Raw genomic sequence first — 18,468 nt, 5'->3', positions numbered from 1 at the left:
ATTAAAATAGTAATATTAGGGTCCATTCAAATTCAACGTGACATAAATATTGGACTTCCGGAAAACCCTCACCTCTTTGTCTAGCATGTTTCCAATACTCAGCACACCAGGCATAAAAAATTGCTTCAGCCCTGCTTGCGTTATGTAACATTTGAACGGACTTTTATGAATCTATAAGAAAGCGCTTATTTATAACGTAACGCAAGTATAATTATTGTTGATCTCCTTTTCCCCTTTGCCATGCTTTTTGTTTAAATTTTCCGTATGGGTTACAACACTTTGCCAACCCAACACTCTTTCCCGCTTCCTGAGCGTTGCATAATTTGTAAACGTTCCCTAGCGATATTTCTATTTTAGATCAGCTTCACTTTACTTGAAACATTATGGCTCAAGAATCAACGTTTTGGGTCAAAAAATGTTGCGTTACGTCATATTGGACTGAAGGGAACGTCCATTAATTACGTACCGTAAATAAAAACTATTTTCGACCTCTCTTTCCTCTAGATAACGCTCTTTGTATAGATCTTAAAAATTTTTAGTATTGATTGCGACGTTTTGTCAGATCTCTGCCTCCCCCTAAGCGTTACGTATTTTTGGACGATCCCTATACGACATTGCTGCTTTAGGTAAGTTATAGTTAAAATTGAAAAAAAAAAAATTTTTATGATTCGATTATATACAATTTTATATATAATCGAATCATATATAATCGAGTCAATATATAATCGAGTCTGTATATAATCGAGTCCGACCTGTATAGATCATACAATCATCCTACACGTTCAATGTCGCTTGATAATGATTGGAAGCGTTGTAAATCACGCAAATGCTTAACTGGTGCGGTTTGTACAATCCTTTCCTACCAGTTTCATAGTACAATTCAACCGAATTGGACCGTAGTCGAAAATATGGTAAATCCTCTTTGATTGAGGACCTGTACGAGAAAATAAAATAAAGTTTATATAGTGTTCAAAAGCTAAAAATTAATAAGAAAACACTTAACTAGATTGAAACACTGCAATTGACCATCCCGGGTAATACCGTAACGTCACATGGACTGTTACGGTGATTGATTGTGAGTATCTGTAAAGAAAATAAACAAGTAATTTAATAATTAATGCATTAAATGAGAGGAAAAATAAACGGGAAATACCAAGAGTTCAGGAAGAACAAATACTGTAAGAAAGGAGGAGACTATGTGGGTAAGTGATGAACATGTAAATCGCAAACAAAATGGTAATTTAAATGCATATTCTAGTTTTTGAGCGACTCCAAAAGTGCAGCTACGTAATATTTAGTTATCCGAACAGTTCTATTTGAAAATCTCATATTTTCAACGGCTCAAATTAAACGAAACTTTCGAAGATCTTAATAAATAAGATTTAAAAAGTTATTTCAAGGTGTCTACATGTCATTTTCTCCATAAAACCTAAATTAATCCACCTAGCGGTCAGACTCAGCCTTTCTCATTCAAACTTATTATTTGTAAAAATAGATTTACATGAATGCTTAAATCCAATAAATGTTTATCCTCTCTTTGGGTTCTAAAATATTGATGTTGTAATTAAAGTATTAAGTATGAAATTTTACGTAATTTTAGTACTTAAGAAATAGCGAAATAAAAGCAATGACTCTTAATTTCGAACAATTTAATCACGAGCGATGCCGGGAACGTTCAGATAGTACGATACCACATTTAAATCATGTTGAGGCCATATATATTGATCGAAGCAGGTAAAGTGTTGAATAGTCTTTGAATTACTTTTCTTTCTAAAACTTTTAAACAGCATATCAAACTGTTATGAAGTTTGTTATTTGTAAGTTTGAGAGATGACTCATTTGTATGACACTAGTTATGTTCAAATAAGTCGTGTAATACTTGAGATAATAGACTTTCGTTGTTTTACAAATTAAAACATAACGCTTGCTTAAGTTTGATTACAATCAAATGAAAAGGTAACGTATGGGGCAGCCAAACTTTGAAACCACGAGTTCAATCATAATTCATCAGTTAACCCTTAACAAGGCCGTTCATCTGATATCAATATTGTTCAAATCGGTTGTGTAGTTTCTAAGATAATGAAGTTTCGTGATTTTCACATTTCGATACATTACAGACGAAGTTACAGTCCGATCACTGCAAAATTCAATAGGGTGTTATGAGGTAGGTAGACCTTTTATTTGATACTAATTCTGTGGAAATCGGGTCAACCATCTCTGAGAAATATGAGTGAGTCCAAGTAAGTTGTCTTGGAATATGTTTCTTTTCATAGCTGGATTTCACATTTTTTAACATAACAGGCAAAGTAATAATCCGTTTGTAAAAAAAAAATCATGAGGGTCTTATGGGGCAGCAAGACCTTTCATATGACACTAATATTATAAAAATCGAGCCAGCCATCTCTGAGAAACATGAGTGAGATTAAATAGTCTCCAGAACACGTTTCTTTCCATAACTTCTGAACCACATGTTCAATCTTCATAAAATTCAAAAGTTAAGGGTTTTTAAGGTAGCCCGTTCATTTGAAACAAATTTTAATCAAATCAGATGTGTGGTTTCTGAGATATTGATGTTTCGTGATTTTTACACTTTGATACATAACCTCTAAACTGGAAATCAGATTACAATAAAATTCAATAGGGTCTTATAGGGCAACTAGACCTTTCATTTGCAATTAATTTCATTGAAATCTGTTCGGTCAGACCATCTCTGAGAATAGTGAGTGCGAAAAAAGGTGCACATACACACATACACACCCACACACAAACATATACACCTATACATGCTTATATGCAGAAAATGCTCGATTCGTCTAAGTGAGTCGAGTAGTACATGACATTCGGCCATTTGGATCACTTTTCTACCTTTTAATTAGCCAGTGATCGTTAGGAGGAAGTCAATATGTTTACTTTCATTATGTGATTTCACATTTTCATGAACAACGGACAAATAACAACCTATGAGGCAACTAGACCTTTCATTTGACATTAATTTTGTGAAAATCGGTTCAGCCATCTCTGAGAAAAATGAGTGAGTTTAAACAACCTCAGGATAACTTTTCTTTACATAACTTTTGAACCATATGTTCAATCATTACGAAATTCAAAAGTTAATGGTTCTTTAGACAGCCCGATCATTTGAAACCAATTTTATTAAAATCGGTTGTGTGGTTTTTGAGATATTGATGTTTCGTGATTTTTACATTTTGATACATAACCTCTAAACTAAAAATCCGATTACAATGAAATCCAATAGCAACCTATGGCGCAACTAGACCTTTCATTTGCAATTAATTTTATGAAAATCGGTCCAGCCATCTCTAAGAAAAGTGAGTGAGAAAAAAAGTTGCACATATATATACACACACACACACACACACACATACACACATACATTTCAGACAGCTCCAAGGAAACCTATTGCTTTTGAATCTACGAAAACAACAATGTCCTGCTTTCAGATGGCAGTTGTTGTCTTGATTATCTATTAAAAATGTTCTCTCGAAAATGATACTAAGATGTCAAAAATAAATTGGTTTCAACCATATCATACAAAGAAACAAACTACTCTTGAGTCCCCCTTGATGCGAGGCTCAGTTAAAAGTAACTTCTTGCTAAATAAACTCCATACAATGCGCTTGCTTTTCAATCTGTGCTGAGATTATTAGATAAACCAACATGTTCATGTCTGGCACATAAACTAGGCCACCTTCCAGCGATGCTTGAAAAATTTTTTCACCAAACAGTGCAAACAATGGTAAACGTTTGCCTACAAGTACAATATCAACAGCCGGTGTGTGCGTTCTTCGCAGAGCAAAAGAACTGCTGTCGCAAATGTATTTCCTTTCGCGTTTGCCATGAAACGAACGGCGGCAGCACAACATCCCAGCCGCCATTCGTTCGTTCGTTCGTTCGAGCGAATAGATATAAATTTACTCGTTCATTTTCCGCACAAATAAATCGCATATTATGTATGTACTCTAGGCACGCGATTATCCCTGCCGGCGATGCTTGTTGATAAATATTTCTTACGCTCAGGAGTTTTGAAGTTAGACTACAGTTGGCCAACACACACAAAGTCAGCAGACGGTCAACACAGATTGCAGCAATTTTGCACCAGAGAAAATAAATTCACTAGATTGATCAAGAATCGGAACGAGAGATTCACACCAGTTGACAAAGGCGAAATTTTTTTTTTGTTTGAGCTCAAAGGCAAAAGCTGTGATAACCAGTGTTACACATGTATTTTCTCAGTGCTTAGATTAATTCTGTAAGGGGTCAGTCCTGAATGGTATTGAGTGATCCCTAAAGGATCTACTAAGAAGTGGTTGAAAACCTCATCCGAGCAACCGTCGTGAATTACATTTTGTAAAACAGGGCACTATATTTTACGATACACTTTTTAAACCAAATAAGAGTGCAGAGCTTTGTTTAAACCGAGACCGCTCGAAATTGGTCGATGGGAATTCTGATTAATAGTAATGAACAATAATTGATCAAACCATGACGTTGTATGGGAACGACCCCAAGACAGACCAAATCAACTACCCTTATCTGTATGCATGTATAGCCACTTGCAAGTTTGTATGTACGTATGACAACGAAAACAGACGATGTTCTCATTTATTTCGATACATTTTTGTCCTTGCCAAGCGCAGACCGTTGCGCGCGGATTTTCCCTCATTCGCTTACCAGCACAAGACACCGTGTGGCCGAATGATAGCACTAGCTCATGGCCACCAGAGGTTACACGGGAAGCGGATTCAAAAATTGACAAAAACGATGCAACGAGCCGGAAGTATCGTTGCCGAAATCTGCAATAGAATGTCGAGGACTCAGCTTGACGCCAGGAGAACACCAGCAGGAGGAATGTGATGTTTATGTTTATGTTTCTTATTTCCCCAGCCGATGATGGCCGGAACCTTGTTTATGTCTCTGAAATAGATGACTTTTTTTACGAAATACGAACCGGAACCAAGCAGCACTGTTGGATTTTTGTTGCCACTTTCTAAAGCAAAATCTGTCGCCGCCATTGAAGATTCACTGACAGTTTCAAAGTTTACATCCGTTGCGACCTACAATGGCCACCTACACTGGAATCGGTGTTCGATAAGATCATAAAGTAAGCAAATATCAATCGAGAAGTCGATAAACCAGATTCTAGGAGTAAATCGAAAGACGTTGACGGCACCCCAAGGCTTTGCAGCTTTGCGCTGGGTACTAGTGTAAAATCTCAAAACAAGTAAATAATGTTCCAATTTATAGCCAGCATAAAAGTCGGAGACGTTTTCCGCCACGCCACAGCATAACAAGGCGCCCTGCCCAACGTTCTCCTGCAGCACTTCATTTCGATCGTCGTCTTTCGCAAGTAGATCCACCGCTCGAAGGGCGGAAAACTCACCGTAACAAACGTAGGAACATTATCTTAAGTGTCCGTGTCGTAAATTAAGTTTCATGTTTCTTTGAAGCCGAGGAACCATTATCCTGTCGGCAATGTGTATGTGTGCTGCTGTACGAAACAGCGCACTTAGATCGAGCTTGTCTAGACTCTCGGTACGTGAAATTGTCCGACTTACATCAGAGAATGTTGCGCTTGCTTTGGCGAACGCATTTCCACTCCATTAGATTAAATTTATTTTCTGTCAAAATAATACCATATCTCTCTGTCTCCCCTTTTGACTGTCCATCTGTGATAGTGGAAGCCCGCTGCCACCGCTACTGTGATGATTGAAGAGGCTGCCTTCTGGAACTAACCGGGTAGCAAACCAGCTCTCATTTCATCACACCGCTGCTGCTGCTTCGGCTGCTTCTGTGCGATGAAAAAGGGTCTCGGAAATGTTTTTCTAACCAGGTACGAAACGAAAATGATTATTCAAGCTGTAGACGGAACACCCGCAAAGCGAAGCTCATTCAGGTTGGATTTGGTTTTAGGTACGGACACACACAAACAGCCTTCGGGTGCTTTTGTAAAGAATGTAATATATTCTTCAGAAATTTGTTTTGTTTTGATTACAAAGAAACCTGTTCTGAATATTCGAGTTGCAACAGATTTTATATGCTTACATTTTGCTCTCGAAGTAGAAATATATTTTAGTTTAGTAATACAAATTTAAAAAATGACAATCTAATACAAGTTTAAAAAAAAAGAGTTCATGCAATTTTTTTTTTTCACATTCTAGGCTGATATTGTAATATTTATATGCAGCAATTTAAACGAGATCATATAGATTTGGCGAAATGCATAGGTCTCTTAGAATGCCATATACCGCTTAACTATTAGTCACCATACGTGATAATGCCGCGATGGCCGTTGAGATTTGAAGCAGGCGTAAAAAACGTGGCTACCAAAGTTGAGCTTGTCGTCGACCATCACACCCAAGAGTTTCGAAGACCGCTCTGAGGCTAGGTGCACTGGCATTTATTTTCGCCTCCTGCTCCGATTTGCGATTGATTCCCACAAAGACCTCCGTCTCGTGGTTACTTCATGGAGCACATCTAGTCTTCTACGATACCAATTGAAAGTACAGTTGAAACTCGACCTCTTTCATGGCCTCGCCATAGACTTCTAGAGTTATGTCGTCCGCAAAGCCAACAATCACCACTCCGAGAGGGAGCTTTATTTCAACACACCGTCACACATAGCATTCCACAGCACCGGGCCCAAGATAGAACCTTGCGGTACTCCTGTGATGACTGTGGCGCATTACTGACCCTCGTCTGTGTTGTAAATGAGTATACGAATCTGGAAATAGTTTTACAGGACCTTATACAGCGGCACCGACACGTTAAGACTCTGTAGCGCAAGAGCTATAGACTTCCAACTGACGCTTTTAAACATGTTTTTCACGTCGAGTGTGACGATTGCACAATAGCGGATGCCCCTCCTTTACGTTGGAGTGCTATCTCGGCTGCCCTTAGTGACAGAGAGAATAGCAACCACCGTAGACCTATCCCTGCGGTAACCAAACTGGTTGCTTGGTAGACCGTTTTCACCTTCCGTGAATATTACGAGTCTATTAGGGATATCCTTTCAAGCTCCTTGCCCACTGTGTCTAGCAAACAGATTGGACTATATGTCGATGGATTACCTGGTGGTTTCCCGGCCTTCGGCAGCAGAACCAATATCTGTCGCTTCTACTAATCTGGAAAGATTGAATCATCTAAGCATCTCTAAGCATTTCGCGCTGTCATTTCGATTCGAACAGGTTCATTTTCACTTGATTCCTTTCGGCTACGGTCATCGAATCACTTCTTCCTTTCTTTCCCGTCTGTTGTTCATCGGATCATTTCAAATGAAATTGAAGACTATATCAATTAACGGAGAGAGAGAGAGACTCTTTCCTTTTCTTAAGCACCTCGATTGAAACTAGCACCGCATCGCGTCGTTTGAAGATAGTTTTGTAGTAGTCGAAGTTAAAACGGCAATGGCATCCAATAAAAACGTCATTCAGGTGCCGATCAATGTTTCGCAATTTTTTTTCGCTGTTGATCACTACCGCTGCGTAACCACTTCGGAATTGTAAAACTGGTGTTGGTGTCCTCCGTTTTATATCGTCATGATTTTCTTTTCTTCCTCTTTCCTATACATACATGAAGTACTGTATGGAAGCACCCTGTCTCCGACAGCGCTCATTGTCAGAGAGACGGTGATAAATTCCGCTTTCAATTGAAAAGCATTTGTATCATTTTCAAGCCCTTCAGTTGTCAAAATCAAGGCAAGAGCTTTCGAGTAGTTTTCATGTGACTCACGAAGTGTTTGAGAATGATACAAAAGCTTTTCAATTCAAAGCGACGGGTCAAAGTGTTCTTATAGCCTGATAATTGTTACAAGTAGGTTTGCAATTTTCCTACAATTATTCACAAATTCACTTAACTGCGGGAGCAACTACAATCTTTTAATGAAATAAAACTTAAAATATATGTAATAGTGTTGATATGTCAACCTTTGTGGCAGAACACACAATAAAAATTCTGGATCAATATTAGTAAATAATTAATTCATCACAAAACATCCCGCCCCTATTGAAAAAAAAAAAAAAACAGATAATTATTATTTGAAAATGACTTTGTCAGGTTCTGGTCAGAGCTACTTACGAGTACCGGGCTTATAAGGCAAGACGATAGTCCAGTGTCCGACTACCGCTGCAGCTAGCGCTGCCATTACGACTGACGTTACCCTGCACAAAGGCAACTTTTAAATAAATGAAGTACCACTGCTGCTGCTATACGCTGGCACTGCTAGTACTACCTGCTGCTGCTAAGTTAGGACCATCCTAGTCGTCATCTAGCAGTAATTTGATTGATTTAAGCAAAAACAGGACCATATTCAGCCTAAATAACTAATTCCCGGTTTGGTAGGTGCATAATTCTGTCTGTGCTAGGATTAAGCAAGCATTGAACGACCAATCAGAGAACGAATTCTGCGTTGCAATGAGCGAATGCATAGATGTTTTTCTAATCGATTGCTGCAAGAACGAAAGTAATCTATTGAAAACTACCCGACTTATTGGTATTGGACGAATTGGACATATTTTTCCCTTTACACGGTGCCAAAAAAGTCCGGTCACACTTCTTTTGGGGTCGCCTGTAGCCTACACGTTGCATCTCTCTGGTGCCATCTATATGTCAAATGAAAGGGTTAACTTTGCTGCCCAAAGTGGCAGAGTTTTATTTCTGTGCAGTTTGTTTACATTGAGTTGTGAGCCATGGCAGAGTTAAGAGCAGTTGTTATCGCTGAATATGTGAAAGGGTACAAACCCGGACACATATTCAAACACCTAAAACCGCTCGGAATCAACCGGAAATTCGTGTACCGGACCATAAATCGGTACCTAGAGACCGGAGGCACCGAGGACAAGGCACGATCTGGACGACCAAGGTCTGTGAGAACTCCAAGGCTGAAAAAGATTATACGAGACCGGATTCGGCGGAACCCCGCCCAATCTGCACGGAAGCTGGCCAGGAACCTTAAAATGAACCGAGAATCAATCCGCCTGTTTCTGCGCAAGGATATAAAACTTACACCGTACAAAAAAACAGGTGGTTCATGGGGTTACCAAAGCTCCAAAGGACAAGAGGTACCAACGGTCGCGGGAGTTGCTCGGTTGGCGCGCAGATGACGAGATTATTTTTTTGGACGAGAAGTTTTGGAGCAAACAATCAATCGACAAAATGATCGAGTTTGGAATGTGAGCTTTCAGCAAGCTCCTGCGGACAAGCTGAACGTTTTCCGGTTTCAAAATAAGACCTCAGTGATGGTTTGGGGAGCCATTTGCAAGAGAGGTAATCTACCTCTTATTTTTATCGATAAAAGCGTGGTATGCAGTTGAAAAGAAAAGAGGTTCACGAAATTTTGCCTTTTTTACCAAACGGAATTTTGACAGCTGAGAATGCTTCACAGTAACGATATCTGACGTCAGTGAGCGCATGATTTTTGCTTTTTTTCTAGAACACGAACACACTTGTTTACCGCGATCGGGTGTGAGAGCAGGGATGCCAGGTATTTTTTCAAAAGTCTTCATGGTCCGCGAAAAAATGTCTTTCTACCCGAAGCCCGAAGGCTGATGAAACTTTTCTGCAAATCTAAAACTGTCGAGCAAAAAGAAAAGGTCACCACTAATGCACTAATGCAAAATTCGGGTCGTTCACATATTTTTCAATGTCTTCACATGTTTTCTCCAATGCACAGTGGTCCAATATGGCAAAATGTGGAACTTAATTCCATAGCGCCTTTCAACTTCATCCTAGCTTAATAGTGTCTTCGGAACAATTGTTTGTATGAATGACCCGCATAATCGCAAATTATCAAAAAATATAAAATGTTTACTATACTAAAATTAAAAGAAATTAACTTTTTTGTGTTGAGAGATAGAAGAATAGTTTATTCAGCAAAGTTGTAGGAAATTCAAAAATATGAAACTTTGTTGAACAAATGAAAATCCTGTCTCTTTTCGGTATAAAGTTATAAAGTACACCAAATGGAACTCCTTTAAAAGTTAGTTTATTGTACTCAACTTTTGTTAGTTGCATTTTACACGAAAGTGGAGTTCGGAGGAATTGTTAGGGCACACAAAACACACATTTTTGCCGAAGACCATATATCTCCTGGACTTTGCCTTACAAAATTATATCATATTTTAGCTAATTTTTTCGATAACTTCACGAACGTATAGGTTAAAAAGGGGCAAGTGGAATCATGATGTCAATACTTTTCCTTGAAGTTAAGCTGAAGTACTATAAACTTCTTTAGGCTCCATTTGTCCCAATCCACCTATTTTAGAGTACGGCGAGCATATGTCACAGTAGGTTTTCATATATCAAAAATACTAACTTTTTTGTGTCAAGGCATAGAGGAATGGTTTACTGGGCAAAGTTTTAGAACGTACAAAAATATGAAACTTTGTTGAACAAACAAAATTTCTATCTTCATTGGGAACAGAGTTACAGAGTATTTCATGTGAAAGTTACAAAAAAGTTAGTTTTTTGTACTTAACTTTGGTAGTTACATTTTACAAGAAAACGTTGTTCTAAAGAAGCATTTGGGCATACAAAACACACGTTTTTGTTGAAGTCCACACATCTCCAGGACTTTTCCTTACTAAGTTATAGCGCATTTCAGCATATTTTTTGGATAACTTTAACAAGAAGAATTTATAGAATAAAGATAAGGTGGATTGGAACGGATGGAATTTATGGTCGTTTTGATGATGATGATGATGATGATGGTCCCGCCACATACCCCTACAAAGGTTTGAGCTGGACGATTTATCTATAGATAATTAATGTGATCACATTTTAATCAGTTATACAAAACAAAAAAAAAACGAACTGATTTTACCTCCAGATATAAACTTCTTCAAAAACTGTATACTTGATTCATAGAGCACACAAAACTAGTACAGGGTTTTCATGACCTTCAGCCAGACCAACCACAACTATTTCATGATTTTCTCTAAGCATTCAAATAACAATTTTAATTTGCTAAAAGAAATCATTTATATCTGAAATCGCGCGCGAGGCTCAAGCTTTTGTAGTCTCTTTCTATTATTTTTAAAGCTACAACAACAATAATGAAAAGAAAAAAAATCCATCATCATCACCGTGACGAACACAGTAGTTTTGTTGTTATAAATTTAGAAAAGTCCAATTTAAATTAAACATATAAATAAAATTTTACAACACAATCAGATCCGTTCGTATAAAACTTCGTCATTTACAAGCTTCAATAAAACAATTAATATATGAATAGAAACCAAAACAAATAGTTCATCCAAAATAAATCCGTTTGTTAAAACTTCGTCATTTAAGATCCGTTTGTTCAAACTTCGTCAGGTAAACTCTACATCATTTTGTAAAACTTAGTATCGTTCTATACAATAGAAACTTTCACGTGTGAAATACATTGTCTCTTGAACTCCGCAAGTGTTGGTGCACGTTTAACATGTCTTGGCATCGAATTGAAAAAATTTATACCTTTATAAAACAATGAATTTTGTGAAGCTCTCGTTAGAAAGAAAGGTGTTCTTATTTCATCCGCGGTCCTAGTGTTATATCTATGAAAATCTCTTCCTCTTTCAATTCGATCACTCAAATATTGAGGTAGCAAACCATTAATTATTTTAAAAATGAACACCATAGACAAATAAACAACTCGCTGCTTCACAGATAGCCATTGCAAAGCGTCCAACATGAAAACAGAGGAAGTTAATCTATCACAATTTAAAATCAAACGCATTATTCTATTCTGCAAACGCTGTAACCTCAATAGTTGTGTATTATTGGCTAAGTATAAAAAAGTAGGGCAAAAATCCAAATGTGGAGAGATGATTGACTTGTATAGCTGTATTTTACTACTAATCGTTAATTCGTTTTTCAGACGGCATAGAATTCCATCATTTTGGCAATTTTCTTGATGACATTGTCAATGTGAGCGTTGAACTTAAGATTGTCATAAATAATCACGCCAAGATATTTAATCTCCCGAACGCGACCAATTGCCTCATCATCAATCAAAACAGAGACATCATCATTTACAACGGTGCGCGAGAAAATCATAAATTTAGTTTTATCAATATTCAATTTCAATTGCTTATACTTCAACCATCTGCTTAGAGAACGTAAATCTTCGTTCAAGTGTGAAACGACTTCTTCAACGTTCTTAGCTGCAATGAATAATACGGTGTCATCGGCAAAAAGATTAATATCACAAAAACGTGAAACTCGTCGCATGTCATTTATATACATAATAAACAAAAGGGGCCCTAATACACTTCCCTGTGGAACTCCAAGATCATTCTCCACGGGACTAGAAACAGAATCATTAAAAACAGTCCGTTGAGTTCTGTCAGACAAGTAGCTTTCAAACCATCTGAATGCAGTACTCGAAATTCCAAAGCGCTTGATTGTGTTCAACAATAAGGGCCTAGAAATTGTCTCAAAAGCGCGTTTTAGATCCAAAAAAACAGCAAATATTGTGTCTCTATTTTCTAAGTTATCTTTTCATTTTGCTAGTACTAAGTTTATCGCGGTTTCACATGAGTGGCCTTCCCGGTAGCCTGATTGTTCCGGAATTTGCAACGAGTTACTATTTAAATATTCTAGAAGCTGGCCTTTAACAACTAGTTCTAATATCTTTTCTAATGTGTGTAACATGTTGATGGGACCAAACTCTTCGGCTTTAATCGTTCCAGCAACCTTTTGAATCGGAACAACCAACGATTCTTTCCACACCAAAGGCACGTGCCCTGTTTGCAACGATTCATTAATGAGGTCCAGCAAAGTGTGACCAATGACATTGAAGCAATCTTGAATAACTCTAGCATTTACATTTTCTACTCCAGCCGTTTTACCTAATGAAAAACAAATTTTTCTCAGTTCATCTAACGTGATTGGGTGAAAACCATCAAATGTACAACTACTGTTAATCGGCTGTTTTATTTCGTCGGGTTCCTCGACCAATTCAATGGATTGATTGATCAATGAAACACTATTGACAAAATAATCATTAAATCTAGATGCAATAATTTGTTCTGAATGTTCTAATGTGCCTTCAAAAGTTATGGACCGCGGTTTACAATTACTAGGTTTCAACAAAGATTTCAAAATTTTCCATAACTCTTTGCTGTTATTTTGATGATGAACAATCTTTCTCTGGATATATTCACAACGCTTCTTTTTAATCGCTTGTGAATATTTATTACGCGCGAACGTGTACTCAATCCAATGCTTCTGATTGTTTGATCTACAAAACTTTTTGTACAGTTTATCTCTCTTGCGCTTTAGGCGCAAAAGATCCAAACTATACCAGCTGTTCGAGTTTTTCAGCGAAACAAATTTATGTTCAACTAATTGATTCGTACACGTCTTCAAAATGTTAGTAAGAACAGCTGCAGATTCATCTAAACTACCGGTCGCGATTGGAAAACCCAAGCTTCTCTCAACAAGGTTCGAAACAGCCTGTTTCGAATATTTTCTCCAGCATTTCAATTTTATTGAATCATTATTATTATTCAAGTTTTCTAGAACATTAATTACTAATGTCTCATGATCGGTTATTTTCATATCAGAATTCGTAACTGAACGAATCGAATCAAAATTGCAATAAACATGGTCAATCAAAGTTCTACTCCGCTGGGAAATACGCGTATATTTATCTACACTTTGTTTCAAATTGAAAGACTCAACTAAACGCTTCAAATGATTCGAATTTGCATCATCTCGCCAGTTAATATTAAAATCGCCCGTCACTATATTTATTTTACTCAAATCAAGAAATTCATCAAGCCAGTTTTCCGATATTTCAAGAAACCGGCGGTCACTAGCATTAGGAGAATGATACAAAACACCATAATTGCCCACCTTCATGCCACCAACTACTGTAATGCCAAAGAACCAGTTACCATCCTTGGCTTCGTTGTGACAAAGCTGGAATTGAACTGATTCTCTGACATAAATAGCAACACCGCCAGTTTGCCTAGAATGTGATAAACAAGCAGCAACATTGTATCCTGGAATACTATATTGTTCAAATGCTTCATCATCGACAATGTGAGTCTCTGATGAAAACACCAAAAGTGGACGTTTATCTTCAACAATCTGACGTAATGCAACGTAGTTTGTTGTCAACCCCGCAATATTAAAATACAAAAAATCAAACTTATTCACATTCTCGTTGGAACTTGTTTGCTATTTATTGAAACGCAAGCTGCTTTTCTTTTGCTAGAATAGTCTTTTATAAATTAAACATTCTGAACTAAAAGCGGCATGGTTGACGTCCAAATTAGTTTTACGCTCTTTATTCGTTTTTACACAATTGACGCATTTCAATACAGTAGATGTACACTCAGATGTCTTATGGTTTTGGCTACACCTAGAGCATGCATCAAAATTTTTGCAATTCATGCTCTTGTGTCCAAATTCTCCACATTTGAAGCATCTTAGCACATTTATCGCGGGCAATACTAAGCACCGATCAAACTCTACATTTACTTGCTTAGCAGATAACAAACTATTATACGTTTCTAAATCAACTTCAATTACCGCGCTATACTTGTTATAGGTGAAGCGTGGATTTTCGTACATATTAACTACTTTTACCTCATTGATTGTGATGCAATCATTTTGACTTTTTAAATAGTCAATGAAAACATCAGGAGAAAGATTCTCACTCATGCCCACTACTTTCAATCTAGGCACCGACGTGGGAACAACAGCACTGTATTTTTCACCCAGATTGCGTTGAATGCCATTTTTTACTAAATCAATATTTTAGCCAACGGCGCATTCGACAATAATGTAACCATCTTTACCGTTCCTGAAATTACTAACTTTGTGTGTTTTAGGATCTAAGTTAGTTTTCAAAAACTTCCGAGTTTCCTCGCAAGGTTGTTTGGACTCTTTCGGTTTAATCACAATAACCGGACGAGGCTTAGGTTTAACCGGTTTAAATCCGATATTAGTATTACTTTTGTTACTTGAGTTAGATTTATTGTTTTTACCGCGACTTTTAACAACTTGCGCAAAAGTTGCACCGTCGTCAAAAACATCGTCATTATTTTCGTATTCGATTCTACGCTTTTTGCCGATTTGGTCCGATTCAGAAGGAATCGTCCCAATCCGCGCGCGAGCATTATTAATAGCAGCTATATTCTGATTCGTATTTAATTGCAAAACCGAATGATTCAATTTTTCAAATTTCTCACATAATAATTTTTCAAGAGACTCCTTTACATTTGATCTCAACTGTTCCATACCGATGTTTATCGCGCTGTTTATCTGGGTCGCAATTTGATCCCGCATTTCAATGACCGAGTCAGAGAGAGAAGATAATTTCTGCATCTCTTCTTCGATACGCTTCATGTCCGGAGTCAAATGTTGCCCACCACAACACTAATTTGATAAACACTCATCACACTTGAAGCAAAGATTATCGTTGTCTGTAATCATCTTTGCCGTCGCCTTGGTGAGCCCGGTGCACTTGTAGTGAAACAAACGTGCACAGTTAAAGCCCACACATTTCAACGGCAAATCTGATAATACAATTGCCGAACTACAGCCGGAGCAAATCCTGACACAATACAGGTTAAACGCGGGACGCTACACCAACAAGCATGCAGAGAAGAGAGACAGAGGCAAGGAAAAAAACGATTGCCACCGCCGCTGCTGTGAAAGCGCCGGGGGGATTTTATTTTATCAAACTTTAACGCGAACTTGCTGCTTAAAGCAACTGTTCTTGTACTTAGCCTTGTGTAGATTCACAACCGAAACACGTTAGAATATATCTATCGTGAATCACTTCACTATTTCACACGCAAATTAACAATTTTATATCACCACACAATAACACGACTACTGTGTTCGCCATCAAAAAGCGAAGTAACTTTTGAGCACTGGAGCTAAACTTTGAGAAAAAGAATTGACATCATGGTTCCACTTGCCCCTTTTTTCTTCATACGCTCTTAAAGTTATCGAAAAAAATTGCTGAAATGTGCTATATCTTTGTAAGGAAAAGTCTTGGAGATGTGTGGCCTTCAACAAAAACGTGTGTTTTGTATGCCCAAATGCTTCTTTAGAACAACGTTTTCTTGTAAAATGTAACTAACAAAAGTTAAGTACAAAAAACTAACTTTCAAGTAACTTTTACATGAAATACTCTGTAACTCTGTTCCCAAATGAAGATAGAAAGTTTGTTTGTTCAACAAAGTTTTATATTTTTGTACGTTCTAAAACTTTGCCGAATAAACCATTCCTCTATGCCTTGACACAAAAAAGTTAGTATTTTTGATATATGAGAACCTACTGTGACATATGCTCGCCGTACTCTAAAATGGGTGGATTGGGACAAATGGAACCTAAAGAAGTTTATAGTACTTAAGCTTAACTTCAAGGAATAGTATTGACATCATGATTCCACTTGCCCCTTTTTAACCTATACGTTCTTGAAGTTTTCGAAAAAATAAGCTAAAATATGATATAACTTTGAAAGGAAAAGTCCTGGAGATATATGGTCTTCGGCAAAAATGTGTATTTTGTGTGCCCTAACAATTCCTCCGAACCCCACTTTCGTGTAAAATGCAACTAACAAAAGTTAAGTACAAAAAACTCACTTTTAAATAAGTTTCATGTAGTGTACTTTATAGCTTTGTACCGAAAAGAGACAGGATTTTCATTTGTTCAACAAAGTTTCATTTTTTTGAATTTCCCACAACTTTGCTGAATAAACTATTCTTCTATCTCTCAACACAAAAAAGTTATTTTATTTTGTTTTTAGCATAGTAAACTTTTTATATTTTTTGATAATTTGCGATTATGCGGGTCATTCATACAAACAATTGTTCCGAAGACACTATTAAGCTAGGATGAAGTTGAAAGGCGCTATGGAATTAAGTTACACATTTTGCCATATTGGACCACTGTGTAATGTCTTCACGCTGTCGTCATAAAAATGGATGACTTCATCATACATTCAAAATATTTTTCACGTTATTGTTACGTGAAAGTTTCTATACTTGTTTATTTTCTGTCATTTTGCATGATTTATGTGACAAACATAACATCTACGTGAAAATCCCATGCATACTATTGTTAATCACGTACCATCTACGTGAACTTGACAACGTCAAACAAGATGTATCGTGTGAATTCTCTGTGTGAAAATAACCAGAAATCAAAATGGCGAAACTGTTATCTGATTTCGAACGTAGAACAGAATTTCTGGTTGGCTTGCAAATAAGTGAATTTTTGAAAAATCCTAATAAACTCGACACTTGAGCTTACAGGTTTCACACAGCTTCTGTTCAAAGGTGGAAGAGTTACCTGAACGAAAACAGCTGCAGTGGATAAAAATAATCCCCGAGAATGTCGTAATATTTATTAGTTTTTATGTTGTTTCATTCATTTACGAATCGACGAATTTGCATACCTGAGTGATATCTGATATCAATCACGTTTTACGAAATGTACAATTTTCATTTATTTCTCTAATTTTCATGAGCTAGGAAACGGGTTTTAGAAATTATCAAAATATGTTGCGTAATAAATCACTCAGGTATGCAAATTCGTCGTTTACCAGTAGATGAATTTTACGTGGAACTCACAATTGCATGAATCTACTGAACAAGGTTCAAAGGATATATCATCTCACCAGGTCATGATGAACTCAAATAACAATCACGTAGAATCTACTAGAAAACGAAAGTGAAAAATATTCACGTAACTTTTCCGGTAACAATAACGGGAAAAATATTTTGAATGTAGGCTAATGTCTTCCAATCTGGCATCGCTGGGTGTGAGACGACCAACCAACTGCCTGGCACTTTCAGTACCTGAATAATGTCAGTGGTCATTATTCCGTGCATGAACAAGTGACATTTTGCTTCACAGCAAGTGAACTTTGTTTTCCCTTTCAGTTTATGATTTTTTTTAGCTGCGTACTAGCTACCAGAAGAAATTTCATTTCCTGATTCAGTGCCTGAATTTTACATGGGATTGAGATAGGAAAATGAATTCCTTTTCGAACTGCATACCGCGCTAAAGGGGTCAAAATCAACGCAGCGTACTACTTGGACACGGTTTTGAATAAAAATGTTCTGCCTCAAGCTGAACTATTGTTTGAAGACGATTACTACTGCTTCCAGCAAGATGGCGCCCAATCCCACACCGCAAAGGTTGTTCAGGCATGGTGTGAGAAAAACTTGACCGATTTCATTTCGAAGAATGAATGGCCTCCGTCGTCTCCAGATCTGAATCCACTGGATTATTTCGTGTGGGGATACATGATGTCGAAGCTGAACGACTATGAAATAACAAATTTGGAGCAATTCAAGCGAGTTATCACGAAAATCTGGGACGAGATGCCGATGGAGCACGTGCGCGCCGCTTGCGACGACTTTCCGATACGTCTGAAGCTGGTTCGATCAGAGAAAGGTGGTGTAATTCCGAAATATCGTCTGTGAAGTATCTTTATGAGTC

The 18,468-nt window shown here is 37.4% G+C and overlaps 1 long non-coding RNA gene across 1 annotated transcript in view; it reads right to left on the bottom strand.

Annotated features, from left to right (window-relative positions):
- Positions 1-1,014: 1,014 nt before the first annotated feature.
- The window catches only part of LOC129733342 (uncharacterized), a 47,940-nt gene continuing 30,486 nt past the window's right edge, over positions 1,015-18,468 (bottom strand). The window contains exon 3 of the long non-coding RNA XR_008729459.1: positions 1,015-1,083. This is a non-coding gene — a long non-coding RNA (uncharacterized LOC129733342). The remainder of the gene's footprint in view (positions 1,084-18,468) is intronic.

Source organism: Wyeomyia smithii, chromosome 1 (assembly GCF_029784165.1).
Source record: "Wyeomyia smithii strain HCP4-BCI-WySm-NY-G18 chromosome 1, ASM2978416v1, whole genome shotgun sequence".
Lineage (NCBI taxonomy): Eukaryota > Metazoa > Arthropoda > Insecta > Diptera > Culicidae > Wyeomyia > Wyeomyia smithii.
This window is presented reverse-complemented; position numbering and strand designations above follow the sequence as displayed.